Genomic DNA, 23,434 nt, shown 5'->3' on the forward strand with positions numbered 1-23,434 from the left:
CCACTCGGTACTACACGGCGCTATACACACCGTACTCCACTCGGTACTACACGGCATTACAGGAACTGTACTTCACTCAGTACTACACGGCAGTACAGGCACTGTACTCCACTGTGTACTACACGGCACTATACACTGTACTCCACTCGGTACAACACGGCAGTACAGGCACTGTACTCCACTCGGTACTACACGACACTATACACACAGTACTACATTGGGGACTACACGTCAGTACAGGCACTGTACTCCACTCAGTACTACACGGCAGTACAGGCACTGTACTCCACTCAGTACTACACGGCACTGCAGGCACTGTATTCCACTCGCTACTACACGGCACTATACAGACAGTACTCCACTCAGTACTACACGGCAGTACAGGCACTGTACTCCACTCGGGACTACACGGCAGTACAGGCAGTGTACTCCACTCAGTACTACACGGCAGTACAGGCACTGTACTCCACTCAGTACTACACGGCAATACAGGCAATGTACTCCACTCGGTACTACACGGCACTATACACACAGTACTCCACTCAGTACTACACGGCAGTACAGGCAATGTACTCCACTCGGGACTACACGGCAGTACAGGCACTCTACTCCACTCAGTACTACACGCCACTACACCCACTGTACTCCACGCGGTACTACACGGCACTATACACACAGTACTCCACTCACTACTACACGGCAGTACAGGCACAGTACTCCACTCACTACTACACGGCAGTACAGGCACTGTACTCCACTCGGGACTACACGGCAGTACAGGAACTGTACACCACTCAGTACTACATGGCAGTACAGGCACTGTACTAGACTCGGTACTACACGGCACTATACACACAGTACTCCACTCGGTACTACACGGCACTATACACACAGTACTCCACTCGGTACTACACGACAGTACAGGCACTGTACTCCACTCGGTACTACACGGCACCATACACACAGTACTCCACTCGGTACTACACGGCAGTACAGGCACTGTACTCCACTCGGTACTACACAGCAGTATACACACAGTCCCCCACTCGGTACTACACGGCAGTACAGGCACTCTACTCCACCCAGTACTACACGGCAGTACAGGCACTGTACTCCACTCAGTACTACACGGCAGTACAAGCACTGTACACCACTCAGCACTACACTGCACTATACACAGAGAACTACACACGGGACTACACGGCAGTACAGCCACTGTACTCCACTTAGTTCTACACGGCAGTACAGGCACTGTACTCCACTCGGTACTACACGGCACTATACACACAGTACTCCACTCAGGACTACACGGCAGTACAGGCACTGTACTCCACACCGGACTACACGGCAGTACAGGCACTGTACTCCACACAGTACTACACGGCACTATACACACAGTACTCCACTCGGGACTACACGGGAGTACAGGCACTGTACTCCACTCTGTACTACACGGCAGTACAGCCATTGTACACCACTCAGTACTACACTGCACTAAACACCCAGTACTCCACTCTGGACTACACGTTAGTACAGGCACTGTACTCCACTCAGTACTACACGGCAGTACAGGCACTGTATTCCACTCCGTACTACACGGCACTATACACACAGTACTCCATTCGGGACTACACGGCAGTACATGCAGGGTACTCCACTCAGTAATACACGGCAGTACAGGCACTGTACTCCACTCAGTACAACACGGCAGTATAGGCACTGTACTCCACTCGGTACTACACGGCACTATACACACAGTACTCCACTCAGTACTACACGGCAGTACAGGCACTCTACTCCACTCGGGACTACACGGCAGTACAGGCACGGTACTCCACTCGGTACTACACGGCACTATACACACAGTTCTCCACTCAGTACTACACGGCAGTACAGGCACTGTACTCCACTCAGTACTACACGGCAGTACAGGCACTGTACTCCACTCAGTACTACACGGCAGTACAGGCACTGTACTCCACTCAGTACTACACGGCAGTACAGGCACTGTACTCCACTGAGTACTACACGGCACTATACACACAGTACTCCACTCAGTACTACACGGCAGTACAGGTACTGTACTCCACTCTGTACTACACGGCAGTATGCACACAGCATCCACTCTGTACTACACGGCACTATACACACAGTACACCACTCAGTACTACACGGCAGTACAGGTACTGTACTCCACTCTGTACTACACGGCAGTATGCACACAGCATCCACTCTGTACTACACGGCACTATACACACAGTACTCCATTCGGGACTACACGGCAGTACAGGCACTGTACTCCACTCAGTAATACACGGCAGTACAGGCACTGTACTCCACTCAGTACTACACGGCAATACAGGCAATGTACTCCACTCGGTACTACACGGCACTATACACACAGTACTCCACTCAGTACTACACGGCAGTACAGGCAATGTACTCCACTCGGGACTACACGGCAGTACAGGCACTCTACTCCACTCAGTACTACACGCCACTACACCCGCTGTACTCCACGCGGTACTACACGGCACTATACACACAGTACTCCACTCACTACTACACGGCAGTACAGGCACAGTACTCCACTCGCTACTACACGGCAGTACAGGCACTGTACTCCACTCGGGACTACACGGCAGTACAGGAACTGTACACCACTCAGTACTACATGGCAGTACAGGCACTGTACTAGACTCGGTACTACACGGCACTATACACACAGTACTCCACTCGGTACTACACGGCACTATACACACAGTACTCCACTCGGTACTACACGACAGTACAGGCACTGTACTCCACTCGGTACTACACGGCACTATACACACAGTACTCCACTCGGTACTACACGGCAGTACAGGCACTGTACTCCACTCGGTACTACACAGCAGTATACACACAGTCCCCCACTCGGTACTACACGGCAGTACAGGCACTCTACTCCACCCAGTACTACACGGCAGTACAGGCACTGTACTCCACTCAGTACTACACGGCAGTACAAGCACTGTACACCACTCAGCACTACACTGCACTATACACACAGTACTACACACGGGACTACACGGCAGTACAGCCACTGTACTCCACTTAGTTCTACACGGCAGTACAGGCACTGTACTCCACTCGGTACTACACGGCACTATACACACAGTACTCCACTCAGGACTACACGGCAGTACAGGCACTGTACTCCACACCGGACTACACGGCAGTACAGGCACTGTACTCCACACAGTACTACACGGAACTATACACACAGTACTCCACTCGGGACTACACGGGAGTACAGGCACTGTACTCCACTCAGTAATACACGGCAGTACAGGCACTGTACTCCACTCAGTACAACACGGCAGTACAGGCACTGTACTCCACTCGGTACTACACGGCACTATACACACAGTACTCCACTCAGTACTACACGGCAGTACAGGCACTCTACTCCACTCGGGACTACACGGCAGTACAGGCACGGTACTCCACTCGGTACTACACGGCACTATACACACAGTTCTCCACTCAGTACTACACGGCAGTACAGGCACTGTACTCCACTCAGTACTACACGGCAGTACAGGCACTGTACTCCACTCAGTACTACACGGCAGTACAGGCACTGTACTCCACTCAGTACTACACGGCACTATACACACTGTACTCCACTCTGTACTACACGGCAGTACAGACACTGTACTCCAGTCGGGACTACACGGCAGTACCGGCCCTGTACTCCACTCAGAACTACACGGCAGTACAGGCACTGTACTCCACTGAGTACTACACGGATATACAGGCACTGTATTCCACTCGGTACTACACGGCACTATACACACAGTACTTCACTCGGGACTACACGGCAGTACATGCACTGTACTCCACTCGGTACTACACCGCACTATACACACAGTACTCCACTCGGTACTACACGGCAGTACATGCACTGTACTCCACTCGGTACTACACGGCACTATACACACAGTACTCCACTCGGTACTACACGGCAGTTCAGGCACTGTACTCCACTCAGTACTACACGGCAGAATGCACACAGTACTCCACGCGGTACTACACGGCACTATACACACAGTACTCCACTCAGTACTACACGGCAGTACAGGCACTCTACTCCACTCGGGACTACACGGCAGTACAGGCACGGTACTCCACTCGGTACTACACGGCACTATACACACAGTCTCCCACTCGGTACTACACGGCAGTACAGGTACTGTACCCACTCAGTACTACACGGCAGTACAGGCACTGTACTCCACTCAGTACTACACGGCACTATACACAGAGTACTCCACTCGGGCCTACACGGCAGTACATGCACTGTACTCCACTCAGTACTTCACTGCACTATACACACAGTACTCCACTGGCCACTACACGGCAGTACAGGCACTGTACTCCACTAAGTACTACACGGCAGTACAAGCACTGTACTGCACTCGGTACTACACGGCAGTACAGGCACTGTACTCCAATCAGTACTACACGGCAGTACAGGCACAGTACTCCACTCGGGACTACACGGCAGTACAGGCAATGTACTCCACTCGGGACTACACGGCAGTACAGGCACTCTACTCCACTCAGTACTACACGGCACTACACCCACTGTACTCCACGCGGTACTACACGGCACTATACACACAGTACTCCACTCAGTACCACACGGCAGTACAGGCACAGTACTCCACTCACTACTACACGGCAGAACAGGCACTGTACTCTACTCAGTACTACACGGCATTACACACACAGTCCCCCACTCGCTACTACACGGCAGTACAGGCACTGCACTCCACTCAGTAATACACGGCAGTATGCACACTGTACTCCACTCGGTACTACACGGCAGTACAGGAAATCTATTCCACTCAGTACTACACTGCACTATACATACAGTACTCCAATCGGCACTACACGGCAGTATATGCACTGTACTCCACTCAGAACTACACTGCACTATACACACAGTACTCCACTCGGCACCACACGGCAGTACAGGCACTGTACTTCACGCAGTACTACACGGCAATATACACACAGTCCCCCACTCGGTACTACACGGCAGTACAGGCACTGTACTCCACTCAGTACTACACGGCAGTATACACACAGTTCCCCACTCGGTACTACACGGCAGTACAAGTACTGTACTCCACTCAGCACTACACTGCACTATACACACAGTACTCCACTCGGGACTACTCGGCAGTACAGGCACTGTACTCCACTCAGTACTACACGGCAGTATACACACAGTCTCCCACTCGGTACTACACGGCAGTACAGGTACTGTACTCCACTCAGTACTACACGGCAGTATACACACAGTACTCCACTCGGTACTACACGGCAGTACAGGCACTGTACTCCACTCAGTACTACACTGCACTATACACACAGTACTCCACTCGGGACTACACGGAAGTACAGGCACTGTACTCCACTCAGTACTACACGGCAGTACAGGCACTGTACTCCACTCGGTACTACACGGCATTACAGGCACTGTACTCCACTCAGTACTACACGGCAGTATGCACACAGTACTCCACTCGGGACTACACGGCGGTACAGGCACTGTACTCCACTCGGTACTACACGGCAGCACAGGCACTGTACTCCACTCAGTACTACACTGCACTATACACAGAGTACTCCACTCGGGCCTACACGGCAGTACATGCACTGTACTCCACTCAGTACTTCACTGCACTATACACACAGTACTCCACTGGCCACTACACGGCAGTACAGGCAATGTACTCGACTCAGTACTACACGGCAGTACAAGCACTGTACTCCACTCGGTACTACACGGCAGTACAGGCACTGTACTCCAATCAGTACTACACGGCAGTATACACACAGTACTCCACTCGGTACTAACGGCAGTACAGGCACTGTACCCACTCAGTACTACACGGCAGTACAGGCACTGTACTCCACTCAGTACTACACGGCACTATTCACACAGTACTCCACTCAGTACTACACTGCACTATACACACATTACTCCACTCAGTACTACACTGCACTATACACACAGTACTCCACTCGGGACTACACGCAGTACAAGCACTGTACTCCACTCGGTACTACACGGCAGTACAGACACTGTACTCCACTCATTACTACACGGCAGTACAGGCACTGTCCTCCACTCGGTACTACACGGCGCTATACACACCGTACTCCACTCGGTACTACACGGCATTACAGGAACTGTACTTCACTCAGTACTACACGGCAGTACAGGCACTGTACTCCACTGTGTACTACACGGCACTATACACTGTACTCCACTCGGTACAACACGGCAGTACAGGCACTGTACTCCACTCGGTACTACACGACACTATACACACAGTACTACATTGGGGACTACACGTCAGTACAGGCACTGTACTCCACTCAGTACTACACGGCAGTACAGGCACTGTACTCCACTCAGTACTACACGGCACTGCAGGCACTGTATTCCACTCGCTACTACACGGCACTATACAGACAGTACTCCACTCAGTACTACACGGCAGTACAGGCACTGTACTCCACTCGGGACTACACGGCAGTACAGGCAGTGTACTCCACTCAGTACTACACGGCAGTACAGGCACTGTACTCCACTCAGTACTACACGGCAATACAGGCAATGTACTCCACTCGGTACTACACGGCACTATACACACAGTACTCCACTCAGTACTACACGGCAGTACAGGCAATGTACTCCACTCGGGACTACACGGCAGTACAGGCACTCTACTCCACTCAGTACTACACGCCACTACACCCACTGTACTCCACGCGGTACTACACGGCACTATACACACAGTACTCCACTCACTACTACACGGCAGTACAGGCACAGTACTCCACTCACTACTACACGGCAGTACAGGCACTGTACTCCACTCGGGACTACACGGCAGTACAGGAACTGTACACCACTCAGTACTACATGGCAGTACAGGCACTGTACTAGACTCGGTACTACACGGCACTATACACACAGTACTCCACTCGGTACTACACGGCACTATACACACAGTACTCCACTCGGTACTACACGACAGTACAGGCACTGTACTCCACTCGGTACTACACGGCACCATACACACAGTACTCCACTCGGTACTACACGGCAGTACAGGCACTGTACTCCACTCGGTACTACACAGCAGTATACACACAGTCCCCCACTCGGTACTACACGGCAGTACAGGCACTCTACTCCACCCAGTACTACACGGCAGTACAGGCACTGTACTCCACTCAGTACTACACGGCAGTACAAGCACTGTACACCACTCAGCACTACACTGCACTATACACAGAGAACTACACACGGGACTACACGGCAGTACAGCCACTGTACTCCACTTAGTTCTACACGGCAGTACAGGCACTGTACTCCACTCGGTACTACACGGCACTATACACACAGTACTCCACTCAGGACTACACGGCAGTACAGGCACTGTACTCCACACCGGACTACACGGCAGTACAGGCACTGTACTCCACACAGTACTACACGGCACTATACACACAGTACTCCACTCGGGACTACACGGGAGTACAGGCACTGTACTCCACTCTGTACTACACGGCAGTACAGCCATTGTACACCACTCAGTACTACACTGCACTAAACACCCAGTACTCCACTCTGGACTACACGTTAGTACAGGCACTGTACTCCACTCAGTACTACACGGCAGTACAGGCACTGTACTCCACTCCGTACTACACGGCACTATACACACAGTACTCCATTCGGGACTACACGGCAGTACATGCAGGGTACTCCACTCAGTAATACACGGCAGTACAGGCACTGTACTCCACTCAGTACAACACGGCAGTACAGGCACTGTACTCCACTCGGTACTACACGGCACTATACACACAGTACTCCACTCAGTACTACACGGCAGTACAGGCACTCTACTCCACTCGGGACTACACGGCAGTACAGGCACGGTACTCCACTCGGTACTACACGGCACTATACACACAGTTCTCCACTCAGTACTACACGGCAGTACAGGCACTGTACTCCACTCAGTACTACACGGCAGTACAGGCACTGTACTCCACTCAGTACTACACGGCAGTACAGGCACTGTACTCCACTCAGTACTACACGGCAGTACAGGCACTGTACTCCACTGAGTACTACACGGCACTATACACACAGTACTCCACTCAGTACTACACGGCAGTACAGGTACTGTACTCCACTCTGTACTACACGGCAGTATGCACACAGCATCCACTCTGTACTACACGGCACTATACACACAGTACACCACTCGGTACTACACGGCAATACAGGCACTGTACTCCACTCGGTACTACACGGCACTATACACACAGTTCTTCACTCGGGACTACACGGCAGTACATGCACTGTACTCCACTCGGTACTACACCGCACTATACACACAGTACTCCACTCGGTACTACACGGCAGTACATGCACTGTACTCCACTCGGTACTACACGGCACTATACACACAGTACTCCACTCGGTACTACACGGCAGTTCAGGCACTGTACTCCACTCAGTACTACACGGCAGAATGCACACAGTACTCCACGCGGTACTACACGGCACTATACACACAGTACTCCACTCGGGACTACTCGGCAGTACAGGCACTGTACCCCACACAGTACTACACGGCAGTATACACACAGTCTCCCACTCGGTACTACACGGCAGTACAGGTACTGTACCCACTCAGTACTACACGGCAGTACAGGCACTGTACTCCACTCAGTACTACACGGCACTATACACAGAGTACTCCACTCGGGCCTACACGGCAGTACATGCACTGTACTCCACTCAGTACTTCACTGCACTATACACACAGTACTCCACTGGCCACTACACGGCAGTACAGGCACTGTACTCCACTCGGGACTACACGGCATTACAGGAACTGTACTCCACTCAGTACTACACGGCATTACAGGCACAGTACTCCACTCAGTACTACACGGCAGTACAGGCACTGTACTCCACTCGGTACTACACGGCACTATACACACAGTACTCCACTCGGAACTACACGGCAGAACAGGCACTGTACTCTACACAGTACTACACGGCAGTACACACACAGTCCCCCACTCGCTACTACACGGCAGTACAGGCACTGCACTCCACTCAGTAATACACGGCAGTATGCACACTGTACTCCACTCGGTACTACACGGCAGTACAGGAACTCTATTCCACTCAGTACTACACTGCACTATACATACAACTCCACTCGGCACTACACGGCAGTATATGCACTGTATTCCACTCAGAACTACACTGCACTATACACACAGTACTCCACTCGGCACCACACGGCAGTACAGGCACTGTACTTCACGCAGTACTACACGGCAATATACACACAGTCCCCCACTCGGTACTACACGGCAGTACAGGCACTGTACTCCACTCAGTACTACACGGTAGTATACACACAGTTCCCCACTCGGTACTACACGGCAGTACAGGTACTGTACTCCACTCAGCACTACACTGCACTATACACACAGTACTCCACTCGGGACTACTCGGCAGTACAGGCACTGTACTCCACTCAGTACTACACGGCAGTATACACACAGTCTCCCACTCGGTACTACACGGCAGTACAGGTACTGTACTCCACTCAGTACTACACGGCAGTATACACACAGTACTCCACTCGGTACTACACGGCAGTACAGGCACTGTACCCACTCAGTACTACACGGCAGTACAGGCACTGTACTCCACTCAGTACTACACGGCACTATACACACAGTACTCTACTCAGTACTACACTGCACTATACACACATTACTCCACTCAGTACTACACTGCACTATACACACAGTACTCCACTCGGGACTACACGGCAGTACAGGCACTGTACTCCACTCAGTACTACACGGCAGTACAGGCACTGTACTCCACTCGGTACTACACGGCATTACAGGCACTGTACTCCACTCAAAACTACACGGCAGTATGCACACAGTACTCCACTCGGGACTACACGGCGGTACAGGCACTGTACTCCACTCGGTACTACACGGCAGCACAGGCACTGTACTCCACTCAGTACTACACTGCACTATACACAGAGTACTCCACTCGGGCCTACACGGCAGTACATGCACTGTACTCCACTCAGTACTTCACTGCACTATACACACAGTACTCCACTGGCCACTACACGGCAGTACAGGCACTGTACTCCACTCGGTACTACACGGCAGTACAGGCACTGTACTCCAATCAGTACTACACGGCAGTACAGGCACTGTACTCCACTCGGGACTACACGGCATTACAGGAACTGTACTCCACTCAGTACTACACGGCAGTACAGGCACTGTACTCCACTCGTTAATGCACGGCACTATACACACAGTACTCCACTCGGTACTACACGGCATTACAGGCACTGTACTCCACTCAGTACTACACGGCAGTACAGGCACTGTACTCCACTCGGTACTACACGGCACTATACACACAGTACTCCACTCGGAACTACACGGCAGAACAGGCACTCAGTAATACACGGCAGTACAGGCACTGTACTCCACTCAGTACTACACGGCAGTACAGGCACTGTACTCCACTCGGTACACACGGCACTATACACACAGTACTCCACTCAGTACTACACGGCAGTACAGGCACTGTACTCCACTCAGTACTACACGGCACTGCAGGCACTGTATTCCACTCGGTACTACACGGCAGTACACACACAGTCCCCCACTCGCTACTACACGGCAGTACAGGCACTGCAATCCACTCAGTAATACACGGCAGTATGCACACTGTACTCCACTCGGTACTACACGGCAGTACAGGAAATGTACTCCATTCAGTACTACACTGCACTATACATACAGTACTCCACTCGGCATTACACGGCAGTACATGCACTGTACTCCACTCAGTACTACACTGCACAATACACACAGTACTCCACTCGGCACTACACAGCAGTACAGGCACTGTACTTCACGCAGTACTACTCGCAGTACAAGCACTGTACTCCACTCGGTACTACACGGCCGTACAGGCACTATTACTCCAATTAGTACTACACGGCAGTACAGGCACTGTACTCCACTCGGTACACACGGCACTATACACACAGTACTCCACTCAGTACTACACGGCAGTACAGGCAATGTACTCCACTCGGGACTACACGGCAGTACAGGCACTCTACTCCACTCAGTACTACACGCCACTACACCCACTGTACTCCACGCGGTACTACACGGCACTATACACACAGTACTCCACTCACTACTACACGGCAGTACAGGCACAGTACTCCACTCACTACTACACGGCAGTACAGGCACTGTACTCCACTCGGGACTACACGGCAGTACAGGAACTGTACACCACTCAGTACTACACGGCAGTACAGGCACTGTACTAGACTCGGTACTACACGGCACTATACACACAGTACTCCACTCGGTTCTACACGGCAGTACAGGTACTGTACTCCACTCATTACTGCACGGCAGTATGCACACAGTACTCCACTCGGTACTACACGGCACTATACACACAGTACTCCACTCGGTACTACACGACAGTACAGGCACTGTACTCCACTCGGTACTACACGGCACTATACACACAGTACTCCACTCGGTACTACACGGCAGTACAGGCACTGTACTCCACTCGGTACTACACAGCAGTATACACACAGTCCCCTACTCGGTACTACACGGCAGTACAGGCACTGTACTCCACCCAGTACTACACGGCAGTACAGGCACTGTACTCCACTCAGTACTACACGGCAGTACAAGCACTGTACACCACTCAGCACTACACTGCACTATACACACAGTACTACACACGGGACTACACGGCAGTACAGCCACTGTACTCCACTTAGTACTACACGGCAGTACAGGCACTGTACTCCACTCGGTACTACACGGCACTATACACACAGTACTCCACTCAGGACTACACGGCAGTACAGGCACTGTACTCCACACCGGACTACACGGCAGTACAGGCACTGTACTCCACACAGTACTACACGGCACTATACACACAGTACTCCACTCGGGACTACACGGGAGTACAGGCACTGTACTCCACTCAGTACTACACGGCAGTACAGCCATTGTACACCACTCAGTACTACACTGCACTTAACACACAGTACTCCACTCTGGACTACACGTTAGTACAGGCACTGTACTCCACTCAGTACTACACGGCAGTACAGGCACTGTACTCCACTCCGTACTACACGGCACTATACACACAGTACTCCATTCGGGACTACACGGCAGTACAGGCACTGTACTCCACTCAGTAATACACGGCAGTACAGGCAATGTACTCCACTCAGTACTACACGGCAGTACAGGCACTGTACTCCACTCGGTACTACACGGCACTATACACACAGTACTCCACTCAGTACTACACGGCAGTACAGGCACTCTACTCCACTCGGGACTACACGGCAGTACAGGCACGGTACTCCACTCGGTACTACACGGCACTATACACACAGTTCTCCACTCAGTACTACACGGCAGTACAGGCACTGTACTCCACTCAGTACTACACGGCAGTACAGGCACTGTACTCCACTCAGTACTACATGGCAGTACAGGCACTGTACTCCACTCAGTACTACACGGCAGTACAGGCACTTTACTCCACTCGGTACTACACGCACTATACACACACTACTCCACTCTGTACTACACGGCAGTACAGGCACTGTACTCCAGTCGGGACTACACGGCAGTACAGGCCCTGTACTCCACTCAGAACTACACGGCAGTACAGGCACTGTACTCCACTGAGTACTACACGGCAGAACAGGAACGGTACTCCACTCGGTACTACACGGCACTATACACACAGTACCCCACTCAGTACTACACGGCAGTACAGGTACTGTACTCCGCTCTGTACTACACGGCAGTATGCACACAGCATCCACTCGGTACTACACGGCACTATACACACAGTACTCCACTCGGTACTACACGGCAATACAGGCACTGTATCCCACTCGGTACTACACGGCACTATACACACAGTACTTCACTCGGGACTACACGGCAGTACATGCACTGTACTAGACTCGATACTACACCGCACTATACACACAGTACTCCACTCGGTACTACACGGCAGTACATGCACTGTACTCCACTTGGTACTACACGGCACTATACACACAGTACTCCACTCGGTACTACACGGCAGTTCAGGCACTGTACTCCACTCAGTACTACACGGCAGAATGCACACAGTACTCCACGCGGTACTACACGGCACTATACACACAGTACTCCACTCGGTACTACACGGCAGTACAGGCACTGTACTCCACTCAGTACTACATGGCAGTATGCACACAGTACTCCACTCGGTACTACACGGCAGTACAGGTACTGTACTCCACTCAGTACTACACGGCAGTATACACACAGTACTCCACTCGGTACCACACGGCAGTACAGGCACTGTACCCACTCAGTACTACACGGCAGTACAGGCACTGTACTCCACTGAGTACTACACGGCAGAACAGGCACGGTACTCCACGCGGTACTACACGGCACTATACACACAGTACTCCACTCGGTACTACACGGCAGTACATGCACTGTACTCCACTCGGTACTACACCGCACTATACACACAGTACTCCACTCGGTACTACACGGCAGTACAGGCACTGTTCTCCAATCAGTACTACACGGCAGTACAGGCACTGTACTCCACTCGGGACTACACGGCATTACAGGAACTGTACTCCACTCAGTACTACACGGCAGTACAGGCACTGTACTCCACTCGTTACTACACGGCACTATACACACAATAATCCACTCGGTACTACACGGCATTACAGGCAATGTACTCCACTCAGTACTACACGGCAGTACAGGCACTGTACTCCACTCGGAACTACACGGCACAATACACAGAGTACTCCACTCGAAACTACACGGCAGAACAGGCACTGTACTCTACTCAGTACTACACGGCAGTACACACACAGGCCCCCACTCGCTACTACACGGCAGTACAGGCACTGCACTCCACTCAGTAATACACGGCAGTATGGACACTGTACTCCACTCGGTACTACACGGCAGTACAGGAACTCTACTCCACTCAGTACTACACTGCACTATACATACAGTACTCCACTCGGCACTACACGGCAGTATATGCACTGTACTCCACTCAGTACTACACTGCACTATACACACAGTACTCCACTCGGCACTACACGGCAGTACAGACACTGTACTTCACGCAGTACTACACGGCAATATACACACAGTCCCCCACTCGGTACTACACGGCAGTACAGGCACTGTACTCCACTCAGTACTACACGGCAGTATACACACATTTCCCCACTCGGTACTACACGGCAGTACAGGTACTGTACTCCACTCAGCACTACACTGCACTATACACACAGTACTCCACTCGGGACTACTCGGCAGTACAGGCACTGTACTCCACTCAGTACTACACGGCAGTATACACACAGTCTCCCACTCGGTACTACACGGCAGTACAGGTACTGTACTCCACTCAGTACTACACGGCAGTATACACACAGTACTCCACTCGGTACTACACGGCAGTACAGGCACTGTACCCACTCAGTACTACACGGCAGTACAGGCACTGTACTCCACTCAGTACTACACGGCACTATACACACAGTACTCCACTCAGTACTACACTGCACTATACACACAGTACTCCACTCAGTACTACACTGCACTATACACACAGTACTCCACTCGGGACTACACGGCAGTACAGGCACTGTACTCCACTCAGTACTACACGGCAGTACAGGCACTGTACTCCACTCGGTACTACACGGCATTACAGGCACTGTACACCACTCAGTACTACACGGCAGTATGCACACAGTACTCCACTCGGGACTACACGGCAGTACAGGCACTGTACTCCACTCGGTACTACACGGCAGCACAGGCACTGTACTCCACTCAGTACTACACTGCACTATACACAGAGTACTCCACTCGGGCCTACACGGCAGTACATGCACTGTACTCCACTCAGTACTTCACTGCACTATACACACAGTACTCCACTGGCCACTACACGGCAGTACAGGCACTGTACTCCACTCAGTACTACACGGCAGTACAAGCACTGTACTCCACTCGGTACTACACGGCAGTACAGGCACTGTACTACAATCAGTACTACACGGCAGTACAGGCACTGTACTCCACTCGGGACTACACGGCATTACAGGAACTGTACTCCACTCAGTACTACACGGCAGTACAGGAACTGTACTCCACTCGTTACTGCACGGCACTATACACACAGTACTCCACTCGGTACTACACGGCATTACAGGCACTGTACTCCACTCAGTACTACACGGCAGTACAGGCACTGTACTCCACTCGGTACTACACGGCACTATACACACAGTACTCCACTCGGTACTACACCGCAGTACATGCAATGTACTCCGCTCGGTACTACACCGCACGATACACACAGTACTCCACTCGGTACTACACGGCAGTACATGCAGTGTACTCCACTCGGTACTACACGGCACTATACAAACAGTACTCCACTCGGTACTACACGGCAGTACAGGCACTATACTCCACACAGTACTACACGGCAGTACGCACTCAGTACTCCACTCGGTACTACACGGCAGTACAGGCACTGTACTCCACTCGGTACTACACGGCAGTACAGGCACTGCACTCCACTCAGTACTACACGGCACTATACACACAGTACTCCACTCGGGACTGCACGGCAGTACAGGCAATGTAATCCATTCAGTACTACACGGCACTATACACACAGTACTCCACTCGGTACTACACGGCATTACAGGCACTGTACTCCACTCAGTACTACACGGCAGTACAGGCACTGTACTCCACTGTGTACTACACTGCACTATACACACAGTACTCCACTCGGTACTAAACGGCAGTACATGTACTGTACTCCACTCAGTACTACACTGCACTACACAAACTGTTTTCCACTGGGGACTACACGGCAGTACAGGCACTGTACTCCACCCAGTACTACACGGCATTAGAGGCACTGTACTCCACTCAGTACTACACGGCAGTATGCACACAGTACTCCACTCGGTACTACACGGCAGTACAGGCACTGTACTCCACTCAGTACTACACGGCACTATACACACAGTACTCCACTCAGTACTACACTGCACTATACACACAGTACTCCACTCGGGACTGCACGGCAGTACAGGCAATGTACTCCACTCAGTACTATTCGGCAGTACAGGCAATGTACTCCACTCGGTACTACACGGCAGTACAGGCACTGTACTCCACTCAGTACTACACGGCAGTATGCACACAGTACTCCACCTGGGACTACACGGCAGTACAGGCAGTGTACTCCACTCAGTACTACACGGCACTATACACACAGTACTCCACTCAGTACTACACTGCACTATACACACAGTACTCCACTCAGTACTACACGGCAGTACAGGCACTGTACTCCACTCGGTACTACACGGCATTACAGGCACTGTACTCCACTCAGTATTACACGGCAGTATGCACACAGTACTCCACTCGGGACTACACGGCAGTACAGGCACTGTACTCCACTCGGTACTACACGGCAGCACAGGCACTGTACTCCACTCAGTACTACACTGCACTATACACAGAGTACTCCACTCGGGCCTACACGGCAGTACATGCACTGTACTCCACTCAGTACTTCACTGCACTATACACACAGTACTCCACTGGCCACTACACGGCAGTACAGGCACTGTACTCCACTCAGTACTACACGGCAGTACAAGCACTGTACTCCACTCGGTACTACACGGCAGTACAAGCACTGTTCTCCAATCAGTACTACACGGCAGTACAGGCACTGTACTCCACTCGGGACTACACGGCATTACAGGAACTGTACTCCACTCAGTACTACACGGCAGTACAGGCACTGTACTCCACTCGTTACTACACGGCACTATACACACAATAATCCACTCGGTACTACACGGCATTACAGGCAATGTACTCCACTCAGTACTACACGGCAGTACAGGCACTGTACTCCACTCGGTACTACACGGCACTATACACACAGTACTCCACTCGGAACTACACGGCAGAACAGGCACTGTACTCTACTCAGTACTACACGGCAGTACACACACAGGCCCCCACTCGCTACTACACGGCAGTACAGGCACTGCACTCCACTCAGTAATACACGGCAGTATGGACACTGTACTCCACTCGGTACTACACGGCAGTACAGGAACTCTACTCCACTCAGTACTACACTGCACTATACATACAGTACTCCACTCGGCACTACACGGCAGTATATGCACTGTACTCCACTCAGTACTACACTGCACTATACACACAGTACTCCACTCGGCACTACACGGCAGTACAGGCACTGTACTTCACGCAGTACTACACGGCAATATACACACAGTCCCCCACTCGGTACTACACGGCAGTACAGGCACTGTACTCCACTCAGTACTACACGGCATTATACACACAGTTCCCCACTCGGTGCTACACGGCAGTACAGGTACTGTACTCCACTCAGCACTACACTGCACTATACCCACAGTACTCCACTCGGGACTACTCGGCAGTACAGGCACTGTACTCCACTCAGTACTACACGGCAGTATACACACAGTCTCCCACTCGGTACTACACGGCAGTACAGGTACTGTACTCCACTCAGTACTACACGGCAGTATACACACAGTACTCCACTCGGTACTACACGGCAGTACAGGCACTGTACCCACTCAGTACTACACGGCAGTACAGGCACTGTACTCCACTCAGTACTACACGGCACTATACACACAGTACTCCACTCAGTACTACACTGCACTATACACACAGTACTCCACTCAGTACTACACTGCACTATACACACAGTACTCCACTCGGGACTACACGGCAGTACAGGCACTGTACTTCACGCAGTACTACACGGCAATATACACACAGTCCCCCACTCGGTACTACACGGCAGTACAGGCACTGTACTCCACTCAGTACTACACGGCAGTATGCACACAGTACTCCACTCGGGACTACACGGCAGTACAGGCACTGTACTCCACTCGGTACTACACGGCAGCACAGGCACTGTACTCCACTCAGTACTACACTGCACTATACACAGAGTACTCCACTCGGGCCTACACGGCAGTACATGCACTGTACTCCACTCAGTACTACACTGCACTATACACACAGTACTCCACTCGGCACTACACGGCAGTACAGGCACTGTACTTCACGCAGTACTACACGGCAATATACACACAGGCCCCCACTCGCTACTACACGGCAGTACAGGCACTGCACTCCACTCAGTAATACACGGCAGTATGGACACTGTACTCCACTCGGTACTACACGGCAGTACAGGAACTCTACTCCACTCAGTACTACACTGCACTATACATACAGTACTCCACTCGGCACTACACGGCAGTATATGCACTGTACCCCACTCAGTACTACACTGCACTATACACACAGTACTCCACTCGGCACTACACGGCAGTACAGGCACTGTACTTCACGCAGTACTACACGGCAATATACACACAGTCCCCCACTCGGTACTACACGGCAGTACAGGCACTGTACTCCACTCAGTACTACACGGCACTATACACACAGTACTCCACTCAGTACTACACTGCACTATACACACAGTACTCCACTCAGTACTACACTGCACTATACACACAGTACTCCACTCGGGACTACACGGCAGTACAGGCACTGTACTCCACTCAGTACTACACGGCAGTATACACACAGTCTCCCACTCGGTACTACACGGCAGTACAGGTACTGTACTCCACTCAGTACAACACGGCAGTATACACACAGTACTCCACTCGGTACTACACGGCAGTACAGGCACTGTACCCACTCAGTACTACACGGCAGTACAGGCACTGTACTCCAATCAGTACTACACGGCACTATACACACACTACTCCACTCAGTACTACACTGCACTATACACACAGTACTCCACTCAGTACTACACTGCACTATACACACAGTACTCCACTCGGGACTACACGGCAGTACAGGCACTGTACTCCACTCAGTACTACACGGCAGTACAGGCACTGTACTCCACTCGGTACTACACGGCAGTACAGGCACTGTACTCCAATCAGTACTACACGGCAGTACAGGCACTGTACTCCACTCGGGACTACACGGCATTACAGGAACTGTACTCCACTCAGTACTACACGGCAGTACAGGCACTGTACTCCAATCGTTACTACACGGCACTATACACACAGTGCTCCACTCGGTACTACACGGCATTACAGGCACTGTACTCCACTCAGTACTACACGGCAGTACAGGCACTGTACTCCACTCGGTACTACACGGCACTATACACACAGTACTCCACTCGGAACTACACGGCAGAACAGGCACTGTACTCTACTCAGTACTACACGGCAGTACACACACAGTCCCCCACTCGCTACTACACGGCAGTACAGGCACTGCACTCCACTCAGTAATACACGGCAGTATGCACACTGTACTCCACACGTTACTACACGGCAGTACAGGAACTGTACTCCACTCAGTACTACACAGCACTATACATACAGTACTCCACTCGGCACTACACGGCAGTACATGCACTGTACTCCACTCATTACTACACTGCACTATACACATAGTACTCCACTCGGCACTACACGGCAGTACAGGCACTGTACTTCACGCAGTACTACACGCAGTACAAGCACTGTACTCCACTCGGTACTACACGGCAGTAGAGGCATTATTACTCCAATCAGTACTACACGGCAGTACAGGCACTGTACTCCACTCGGGACTACACGGCAGTACAGGCACTGTACTCCACTCATTACTACACGGCAGTACAGGCACTGTCCTCTACTCGGTACTACACGGCGCTATACACACCGTACTCCACTCGGTACTACACGGCATTACAGGTACTGTACTTCACTCAGTACTACACGGCAGTACAGGCACTGTACTCCACTGTGTACTACACGGCACTATACACTGTACTCCACTCGGGACAACACGGCAGTACAGGCACTGTACTCCACTCGGTACTACACGACACTATACACACAGTACTACATTGGGGACTACACGTCAGTACAGGCACTGTACTCCACTCAGTACTACACGGCAGTACAGGCACTGTACTCCACTCAGTACTACACGGCACTGCAGGCACTGTATTCCACTCGGTACTACACGGCACTATACACACAGTACTCCACTCACTACTACACGGCAGTAAAGGCACTGTACTCCACTCGGGACTACACGGCAGTACAGGCACTGTACTCCATTCAGTACTACACGTCAGTACAGGCACTGTACTCCACTCAGTACTACACGGCAATACAGGCAATGTACTCCACTCGGTACTACACGGCACTATACACACAGTACTCCACTCAGTACTACACGACAGTACAGGCAATGTACTCCACTCGGGACTACACGGCAGTACAGGCACTCTACTCCACTCAGTACTACACGCCACTACACCCACCGTACTCCACGCGGTACTACACGGCACTATACACACATTACTCCACTCACTACTACACGGCAGTGCAGGCACAGTACTCCACTCACTACTACACGGCAGTACAGGCACTGTACTCCACTCGGGATTACACGGCAGTACAGGAACTGTACACCACTCAGTACTACACGGCAGTACAGGCACTGTACTAGACTGGGTACTACACGGCACTATACACACAGTACTCCACTCGGTTCTACACGGCAGTACAGGTACTGTACTCCACTCATTACTACACGGCAGTATGCACACAGTACTCCACTCGGTACTACACGGCACTATACACACAGTACTCCACTCGGTACTACACGACAGTACAGACACTGTACTCCACTCGGTACTACACGGCACTATACACACAGTACTCCACTCGGTACTACACGGCAGTACAGGCACTGTACTCCACTCGGTACTACACAGCAGTATACACACAGTCTCCCACTCGGTACTACACGGCAGTACAGGTACTGTACTCCACTCAGTACTACACGGCAGTATACACACAGTACTCCACTCGGTACTACACGGCAGTACAGGCACTGTACCCACTCAGTACTACACGGCAGTACTGGCACTGTACTCCACTCAGTACTACACGGCACTATACACACAGTACTCCACTCAGTACTACACTGCACTATACACACAGTACTCCACTCAGTACTACACTGCACTATACACACAGTACTCCACTCGGGACTACACGGCAGTACAGGCACTGTACTCCACTCAGTACTACACGGCAGTACAGGCACTGTACTCCACTCGGTACTACACGGCATTACAGGCACTGTACTCCACTCAGTACTACACGGCAGTATGCACACAGTACTCCACTCGGGACTACACGGCAGTACAGGCACTGTACTCCACTCGGTACTACACGGCAGCACAGGCACTGTACTCCACTCAGTACTACACTGCACTATACACAGAGTACTCCACTCGGGCCTACACGGCAGTACATGCACTGTACTCCACTCAGTACTACACTGCACTATACACACAGTACTCCACTCGGCACTACACGGCAGTACAGGCACTGTACTTCACGCAGTACTACACGGCAATATACACACAGGCCCCCACTCGCTACTACACGGCAGTACAGGCACTGCACTCCACTCAATAATACACGGCAGTATGGAAACTGTACTCCACTCGGTACTACACGGCAGTACAGGAACTCTACTCCACTCAGTACTACACTGCACTATACATACAGTACTCCACTCGGCACTACACGGCAGTATATGCACTGTACTCCACTCAGTAATACACTGCACTATACACACAGTACTCCACTCGGCACTACACGGCAGTACAGGCACTGTACTTCACGCAGTACTACACGGCAATATACACACAGTCCCCCACTCGGTACTACACGGCAGTACAGGCACTGTACTCCACTCAGTACTACACGGCACTATACACACAGTACTCCACTCAGTACTACACTGCACTATACACACAGTACTCCACTCAGTACTACACTGCACTATACACACAGTACTCCACTCGGGACTACACGGCAGTACAGGCACTGTACTCCACTCAGTACTACACGGCAGTATACACACAGTCTCCCACTCGGTACTACACGGCAGTACAGGTACTGTACTCCACTCAGTACTACACGGCAGTATACACACAGTACTCCACTCGGTACTACACGGCAGTACAGGCACTGTACCCACTCAGTACTACACGGCAGTACAGGCACTGTACTCCACTCAGTACTACACGGCACTATACACACAGTACTCCACTCAGTACTACACTGCACTATACACACAGTACTCCACTCAGTACTACACTGCACTATACACACAGTACTCCACTCGGGACTACACGGCAGTACAGGCACTGTACTCCACTCAGTACTACACGGCAGTACAGGCACTGTACTCCACTCGGTACTACACGGCAGTACAGGCACTGTACTCCAATCAGTACTACACGGCAGTACAGGCACTGTACTCCACTCGGGACTACACGGCATTACAGGAACTGTACTCCACTCAGTACTACACGGCAGTACAGGCACTGTACTCCAATCGTTACTACACGGCACTATACACACAGTACTCCACTCGGTACTACACGGCATTACAGGCACTGTACTCCACTCAGTACTACACGGCAGTACAGGCACTGTACTCCACTCGGTACTACACGGCACTATACACACAGTACTCCACTCGGAACTACACGGCAGAACAGGCACTGTACTCTACTCAGTACTACACGGCAGTACACACACAGTCCCCCACTCGCTACTACACGGCAGTACAGGCACTGCACTCCACTCAGTAATACACGGCAGTATGCACACTGTACTCCACACGTTACTACACGGCAGTACAGGAACTGTACTCCACTCAGTACTACACAGCACTATACATACAGTACTCCACTCGGCACTACACGGCAGTACATGCACTGTACTCCACTCATTACTACACTGCACTATACACATAGTACTCCACTCGGCACTACACGGCAGTACAGGCACTGTACTTCACGCAGTACTACACGCAGTACAAGCACTGTACTCCACTCGGTACTACACGGCAGTACAGGCATTATTACGCCAATCAGTACTACACGGCAGTACAGGCACTGTACTCCACTCGGGACTACACGGCAGTACAGGCACTGTAC

Source organism: Anabrus simplex, chromosome 7, assembly GCF_040414725.1.
Source record: "Anabrus simplex isolate iqAnaSimp1 chromosome 7, ASM4041472v1, whole genome shotgun sequence".
Taxonomy (NCBI): domain Eukaryota; kingdom Metazoa; phylum Arthropoda; class Insecta; order Orthoptera; family Tettigoniidae; genus Anabrus; species Anabrus simplex.